The sequence below is a fragment of the Lepisosteus oculatus genome, chromosome 14 (assembly GCF_040954835.1).
Source record: "Lepisosteus oculatus isolate fLepOcu1 chromosome 14, fLepOcu1.hap2, whole genome shotgun sequence".
Taxonomy (NCBI): domain Eukaryota; kingdom Metazoa; phylum Chordata; class Actinopteri; order Semionotiformes; family Lepisosteidae; genus Lepisosteus; species Lepisosteus oculatus.
This window is the reverse complement of record NC_090709.1, coordinates 4,124,770-4,133,461: the sequence shown is the minus strand read 5'-3', so window position 1 is coordinate 4,133,461 and position 8,692 is coordinate 4,124,770. Positions and strand designations below refer to the sequence as shown.

At 43.6% G+C, this 8,692-nt stretch overlaps 1 non-coding gene across 1 annotated transcript; it reads left to right on the top strand.

The window, feature by feature from the left end:
* Positions 1-7,023: 7,023 nt before the first annotated feature.
* On the top strand, positions 7,024-7,095 carry trnap-agg (transfer RNA proline (anticodon AGG)). Its single transcript has one exon. It is a non-coding gene; the product is annotated as a tRNA-Pro (tRNA).
* The last annotated feature ends 1,597 nt before the right edge of the window (positions 7,096-8,692 follow it).

Sequence of the window (8,692 nt, the reverse complement as noted above, 5' to 3'; positions counted from 1 at the left end):
ATTGTGGTTTTCTTTTAAAGCAAATTATATTAAAATATGAGCCTCTGTTATAGTTGTCTTGGAAGTTTCGGAATGTATAATAGACCCCCTTGTGCCCTCAGCTAAAATATGATAAAATACAACAAAATGTATTTACATAGAACAGCATTTATGGTTACATGTATATTACAATTAAGATAAATATACAAAAGTATTAAAATACAAATGTACAGTCCTAGCATAATCATGCTGTCCAACTGTCTTTTTTGCTTGTCAAGTTCTCCAACAAATCTGTGTCGTAATTTTAAATATTCTAACTAAGGATGCAACGAGAGAATTCTTCTGCTAGCCGTTCGAAGATCAAACTCCTTGGCTGAATATGATGTCCTTGAATGTTGGTCATTATTGGCCATTCCCAGTGATATTGACTTACATACTTAATTGTTTAACAAAAACATTCACATTTCTTGCAAATATCAAGTGGGTTAAGGTTTTGCTAAGAAATCCGAATAAGTAGAGATGAGGTTTACATTGCAATAATGAGAAGTGCATTTCTGGGTGGGCTCAAACCACTAACTTTTCAATTAACAGAGACTCACGTGTGTCCCATTTCTCCATTTGCAAGCTTAAAAAAAAGAAAATAATGCTTTTTTCTTACCAGCCTGCGATATACAAGGCAAGATTTGTATTTCATCTTTCACAAGCTGTATGAATTTCATGAAAAGCAAGTTGTTCCAGAAAGAAAATGAAAACTTGCGTTAAACAAAATCAAGCTGTATGTAATCATCCATAGTGATACATTTTGTAAGACAAGACAGGAAGAAAAGCACTGCTGGGATTTGAACTCAGCATTTCCTGTTTAAGAGGAAAGCATGTTAACCAAATCAGCCAAATTGCCATCAGTGTATCAACACCATGTCTGAGTCAGTGATTGCAGCTGATTGTCACTGGAGGACAGTTCATCGTGAACAAGTCAGCCTGCATAATGAGGGGGAAGAGACTGACTTCTGTGATGCAGTATCGACAGATACTAACCTTCTGTCCAACTGTTCTCTGCTGCATTCTGGATTAGCAGGTAAATATTGGTTTCCATGCGTGTGTAGGGGTTTTGTGTATTTACTGGGACAATTATTAATTGTAGCAGTAAGTCACAAAATGATTCTTTGATGGCTATTAGAAAACCGACCTTGCGGGTTAACTCATTAACGCACACACACAGATACTAATACACTTATGAATACATAAAATGTGCATATAAACATAACAGATCTTAAGAGTGTGGGTTAGCAGAATACAAAAGGTATATATTAAATCATGAAGAGTTCCAAACCAAGAGGGACATACATTCAGTATACCATTCATTTAGACTGTTTCGTAAATGAACTGGGATTAAACTTCTACACTAGATACTCAAAAGCAAGTACATCACTCATAGGTATTAGATTGATATCAATTGTGGTTGAGGTAACAATTGAATTCTCGAGCTGTAATGCAGAATGTTGAATACTCATCCGATCTGTGTGGATTCAGATCTCCCGCGGACACAAAGAAGCAGTGGCAGGCTGTTGTTGTGTGCAATCGGCACTCTCTGGCTCGGTGCCAGGCAGTGGCCGGTGCGGCTGGCGAGAAGGAGAGGATGGAGAGATTCCTGCTGTGATGCGCTGCTGATGCTTTTTGAAGACCGGCTAGTTAGTGTTGGCTGAAACTAGCAGAGCTTGTGCACATGGAAAGTGACTGCGGGTCCAAGCCAGTCACACTCTTTAGATGGGAAGAAGACTAGTTCGTTCTCGATGTAGCGCAAGTCCTGAATACTGAGATTCAGCTGTCAACAGTTCCAACCGTAGTTCACTCGTTGATCAGGCGAGCTTTGACGGTGGAGTACCTGCGGTTCACAGGGCTTGCTGCTGGGCTAACCTCGGGCGGATCCTTCGGTTATGCGTGGGCAACCTCCGTTCTCGACTCTTAAAACAAAGTTAAGTCCTGGCACTCGGACACACTGGCCGTCACGTGATTGTCCGAGCTGAGTCTGGGAACGTCCTGGAGGGGCACCTTCTGGGCATCGTGCTGCCTGTTTTATCTGGAGGAACTACGGTAGTTCAGTGGCTTAAAGTTCGAGACCTACGTGGGGTTACCCTGCCCTACCAGTTCCTGATTGGCTGATTGAGGTGGAGGATGAGTAACAGTGACCTCTGACCTTAGGGTTGTAAACCTTGGGATGAGCCTCTCCCATGGAATCTCCCAGACAGTAAGGCGCCAGAGATGACCACTTATTAAGGTGGCTGGTGAATCTCAGCCTTGGGAGCTGTTCCTTATCAGGAAACTCTATCAGCTAGAAAAACACCTTAAATGTGAACCAGATGGAATGGCCTCTCTGTATCCAGCTGCACTGAGATGAGGGAGAGAGGGACTGGCAAGGGAGCAGCAAACTTAATTCCTGTATTTTAAATACGCCTTGCCGCTACAGAAGTGTCCTTAGAAGAAAAACATCTTCTATGATAGTGGTACAGTCCATCACACCCCTCCTATAGCCTTTCAAAGAGAAAAAAAACTGACAACAAAGTATGTCTATGTGTGGTAATCAACCAGGTCTCACAAACATTCTTAAACCCTTCCACCTCCTTTCATTGCAAATGATTTGTACATGTTAGAGGGTTAATTTTGGCTTCTGATATTATGGTGGATTAAGAGTCCTGAAATCTTCGTAGAAGTACAAAGATGAAAGAAAGGGCAGTGTAATCATGGCCAAGAGAAGGCAAATGTTGGACTATCTGCTTGGATTGAATGGAGCAAAACGTAGGCAACTCCTTGAGCAGAACCTGCTTCATCCTTCAGACTGGGGTTTCTGAAGATCTGTACATTTGAACTTTCAAAGTGACTAAAGTAAAGGAGTTTTCCCTTTTTACCACATAATTCCCACAGATCAACACTAACAGAGAGCCTAATTCCAGCCAGGATTCAATCACTGTCTCTCAGGCATCCCAGCAGTGGATTTCATGACTTCAGAAAGCCATCTTCACCAGTGGAGAACTCAATGCTCTGAGGTTTACTGGCAGAGTCTCACACTGGGTAATGTTAGATGTTGATAAATTATGTCCTATGGAATTCTACTATTGATAAATTCTACTATGGAACTGCGATGTGTCTTGAAAAAAAGTCTTCTATGATAGTGGTACAGTCCAGCACAGCCTTTAAAAGAGAAAAAAAAAACAAGGTAAGTCTGTGGTGTAATCAACTAGGTCTTGCAAACATACTTAACCTCTTCCAGCTACCAACATTACAAATGCTGTTTACACATTAGATGGTTATTTTTGGCTTCTGATATTATGGTGGATAAAGAGCCCTGGAATCTTTGTAGAAGGACAAAAGACAGAAAGAAAGGGCAGTGTAACCATGGCCAAGAGAAGGGAAATGTTGGGGAGAGCTTTTTTCATACACTTTTTATCATTGTTTTTCCAGCCCAACAAAGATCAACATATATGAGCAGGCGTCCTGTGCCAAATCCAATCTGCCTTCCTTCCAAGCATACAGGAATGTGAGTGAATTTAATATTGACATATGAAAATACACAAAAATATGCAATCACACTGTAGTGTGCTCTCTGAAGGCACCAGTTCTGTAGGGTTTGGGCATTTACTGGGACAATTATTAATTGTAGCAATAAATCACAAAATTGATTCTTTTGATGGCTTTAGAATCCAACTATGCGACATAACTCAAACAACGCACACACACAGGTACTAATACACGAGGATACATTTATTAATACATAGGATATGCATGTAAACCTAACAGATCTTATCGAGAGGGTTATCAGAATACAAAAGGTATATATTCAGTCAGTTACAATGTGTTACACATATCAAAAGGACATACGTTCAATATATCATTCATTTAGACCGTTTCGTAAATGAACTTGGTTATAACTTCTACATTAGATACTCAAAACAAGTACATAACTCTTAGGAATTAAATTGATATCAACTGGTTGGGATAACAATTGAATTCTCGAGCAGTAATGCAGTGAAGTTGAATACTCATCCAATCTCTGGGGATTCAGATCTCCTGCAGACTCAAAGAAACAGTTGCAGGCTGTTGCTGTCCAATCCACGCTCTCTGGCTCGGTGCCAGGCTATGCTGTGCGGCTTGCGATGGTGCGCTGCTGATGCTCACTGACCGGCTAGTTAGTGTTGGCTTTAACTAGAAAAGTTTGCGCACAGGAGAAAAGATGACTGTGGGTCCCAGCAAGTCAGGAAGAAGACCGGTTCGTTCCTGATGAAGAGCTAGTTCTGAATAGTGATTCAGCTGTCCACAGTTCCGACCTGTTCACGAGGCCTGCTACTGGTGCTAACCTCGGGTGGATCCTCTGGTTACTCTCTGGCAACCTCCGCTCTAGACTCTTAGAACAAAGGAAAGTTCTGGCACTCGGACACACTGGCCGTTCTGTGGTTGTCCGGGCTGAGTCTCAGGATGGTCAGGAGGCGCTCTGCGAGAATGTCCTGCCCTTGGTAGCCTTCTGCTCCTGGGCCGTCCTGCCCTGGAATTCTCCTTTGAATTCCCTTTAGAAAAGTCCACAGAATTCTCCTGAATCTTTCTACAGGCTCTCTGTGTTTCCTGTTTTTACCTGGAGGAACTTCAGCTCGTTGATTGGCTGAAAGTTCCATGGGCATCAGAGTCCCACGTGGGTTACTCGGCCCTACCAGTCCCTGATTGGTTGATCAAGGTGAGATATGAGTCATTTACTCCTGACACCTAGGAATGCAGTCCAGATGTCCATCTGGCACTCCCTAGACAGATAGGCGCCAATGGATGACCATTGATCATGATAGCCAGGCTTAGCTAAGTGCATCCCCCTTTGGGAGCTGTCCCTTATTAAAGGAAACCTTAAATCAGCCTGCATGAATAGTTTCTCTGTGGCTGCACCACAGAGATGAACAGAGATAGGGCCTCATTTGGGAAGGCTCAGAACACTTAATTCTTTCTTATTAATAAGCCTCGCTGCTACAACACATATGCAGTTTGAGCAAACATAAGACAATAACCAAGTACCACAAACTACCAGGCATCTAGTATCATTAGCAGTTCAGGTGGGGAGCTGCATCACCATGTGTAGGCTGCAAAGGAACAAGTAATAGGTCTATTCCATGCTTAAAAGAAAAGAAAGAAAACACAACATTTCAGCCGTGGAGCCCTCACACCTGAAGAAGGCTCCACGGCTGAAACGTTGTGTTTTCTTTCTTCTCTTTTAATCTAGTGTCATTAGCCTTTTAACAGTTCCTGTCAAAATAAAATAGAAATGGATAACATTCTAGAAAGAGTTTGAAATACCAAGGTACAATTTAAAACATATCTCTTCCACTACAACAACAATATTTTGGAGAGATCGTTGAACCTCACTGTTCTGACATGTCCGTTAGCCTCCGTCCTGCTTCAGCAATGAATGTGGCGGGGCACATTCTGAGGGAGATGAGGTCAATCAGGTGGCAGGAAAACCACGCTATGCTTTTTTTTGAGATCCTGAAAAGGACAGAAGGGCCATGTATATGTGTGCAGCTGGATATGTAATTGCAGGTGGCGTAGCAAATTCTGCTGAAGTCCCACTGCCTGGTGTGGACGGTAGCTGTGCATGTTGCAGCAGAATTGTGCATGTGAGATCAAGGGGGCATGTCATGTGTTTCAGCACTTCACTCCCTTCAGTAGCACATGATTCCCTGAGTTCTTTGGATGACCTGTGGACAGATCTTTCAGGATGAAGAATTCCTTAAGAAAAATAGATCTCGGCCCACCATCCCAATGCCTCCGTCTAAAAACAGCAACCTCCCACTGCCCTTGGTCTGCAAGGCAGTCCTTTCAAGTGCGATGACGACGCTGGGACCTTCGTTGCCTATTGTACGAGCTGAACTTTTGTGCTCATCAATTCAACGCTCTTTCCATCAACTCATCTTGTCTTTTGACGCTTCGTGTTTTGCGCTCCTTTGACTATCGGCATATCGGGTGACTGCAAACACTGAAGTTCTTGCTTACGGAGTGTGGAACATTGTTTTCAAGTGATCGCTGTTCGGTCATGTTGACGCCGAGTGAATCTTTCTTTGGCAACATGGGCAGGCTGACAGCAGAGCGAGCGAAAGTAATGGCAAATTTCTTGACTTATTTCTGAATGTGAATGTTCTTTAGAAAAGGGATGCGGCGTTGCTTCTCGCCCGTGTAAAGGTCACGCATTCCAGACGTGGTTATGAGAGAACAGTTGCCGCAAGTGTTTGAAAGAGCAAGAGAGGAAGCAGCCCTGCCCCGTGTGAGGATCAAACTCAGGCCCTTCAGATGACGAGACAGACGCACTACCAATTACGCCAACAAGCCCAGCTGCAGTACACACACCGGAAAGTTTGCATCACCTGGATTTCAGTCGCCCGTTCCCTAATCTTTAGACGCCCTCTGCTGAATGTTGCATTTGCCTTTTGATCTTACCGATACATTTTTGGTCTGTTTCTGTTGCGAGTCCGTCTTTCAGATCTCACCTAGCACAAGTCTCTGTGGCTGAAGTGGCCTCTCTGCTTCAGCATCGTGCCCTCACTCAGCCATTAAAAATGTCACTCGGACTTCTGACATGCTGACATGAAATGTCAAGAGAGAGTGGCGGAGTGACGCTTAAGCCAGAGAGAAGATGAAAAGGGGGCGTGGCTGCGAAACGCTTGACAGCTGCACGATGCTCTCCATGCAAGGCGTGACCACAGGCTGAAGGACACCTTTCGACACATCAAGCTCTAAGCACACACCTGGAGGATGCGGGAATTGATCATGCTACCTCCCACATGCAAAGCAAGCGCTGTACCATACAAGCCAACCCCCCTCGCTGGGGCTTATGCCTCGGTGTCACCTGGTGCCGCTTGTTCCCCTCTTACCGGGCACAGTTCACTGCTCTTCGTCTGCAAGGCAGTCGTGTAATTGCGGCTTTCTTGACTTATTGATGAAGGTCTGAATGGACGAGCGAATGACGCCTCTCCCCCATCTTCAAGCTCGCTGACAGATTGAAATGGCAAGTGCTGCTGTGGCTCGTTGGTCTAGTGGTATGATTCTCGCTTAGGGTGCGAGAGGTCCCGGGTTCAACTCCCGGACGAGCCCTCGTGTGCTCTTTTCCTCCTCTTCCACAAGACTGGGAACTGATATCCACATCACTTCGCAGCGTCTGCTTATGGCAAACGATGGAATGTGACTAATGACTGAACGAGCCTGGTGAATTCTCATCACGTGGCACATTGAGAGCGTGCAGTCAGCTGTCCAAGGCGGCAACCTCATTGCTCGTTCAAAAGAACACATACTGAAAACTCATCACCACTATGTCGTAGATGAGCACCGCGATCGCTTGTTGTCATGCGTCCTTACTTGGGAAATGCAGAAGCAAAAACTGCCCTCTCTCAGCCACCGAAACGTGTGCAGCTCGCCTTGCGCTCTCTGCGCCTCGCATATTTGTGGAGCTGTCTGCTCTTCTTTCTGTTGAAGTAATCAAGTTACGGGGCGTCCTGCAGCCTATGATGTTCTCACTGAGAGCTTTCAAGATTTGAAGGAAAACTACGAGCTTGATGGTTCAAGTCGAACTAATGTGATTGTTAAGCAATCGTTGATCAAAAGCACGTCTTCTAACAATTCTAACCATCTACAAAACAGAACTCACGGATGCCAATGCCACATACAGTTCTCCCAGATGTCCACCTTTTGCTCATCAGTCAAGGGAAGGAGGGGGGATTGAATGTGCAGTGTGTCGGCAAAGAGGGGACAGCCAGAGCCGACCACTACGCCGCTCTTCTGTTTTGTAATTTTGTGACTGGGAGTGAATCACATCCGTAAATGTCGACTGGTCCAGAGGCAAAAGGGCCTTGCCTTGCATTCTCCGTGAACGCATAGGCATGGTAAATTGGATGTTCTCAAAACTTACTTTGTGTGATTGGAAACTGATACATGATAGGATAAACAAAATGCTTCAAAGAAAGAGGTGCTCTTTCTCTCTGGTTTTAGTCTGTGCAGCAATAAAACAATCAGATTAAACAAGAGAGAGTGTGACGTTACTTTTCGTCAATGAAAAAATAGTCTTTTCATGTTTATTTAAGTGTCCTTCTTTCATTTGGATTGTATGAAACAACTCAGGAGTTATTGTTATTATTACTCTATTATCGAATCCTCAACTCGTTCACTTCTTATTATTTTGGGAACATTTGACATTTTAGCCGTCGATACTGTTGAATTCACTCAGTTTGTAATGTAGGGTGCTCTGAACAAGTTAAACTTTGATACAGGACAAATGTATTTCCCACAAGCTATACTGTAGTAGCTTTAAAAGTATACAATATCACACCGTATGCATGTGGCACGTCTTTGTTCAACTTAAGAAAAAACAGGACATTTGATTGCTGGTTGGGTTATGTTAAAGGCCAACAATGACACCAGAAAACTGAAAGTTCCTTCCCCTCCCCCAGTAGAACTGTCTAATCTACATAAACACAGTGGGATGTAACACCTAGCCTAGACTTTGTGAGAGGTATGGAGCTGCGTTGCATTAAAATGGCTGCAATGGAATATACAGTAGTAGGCAAAAGTTAATTTCAAGCTGAAAAGAAGACTCAACATGTCCCCTCTATATATTTTCCATTTAGACCATCCAATGTAATTTATTATTAATATCTTCCATAACCCATTAAAATCAGAAAGTTCATGTGTAAATCTA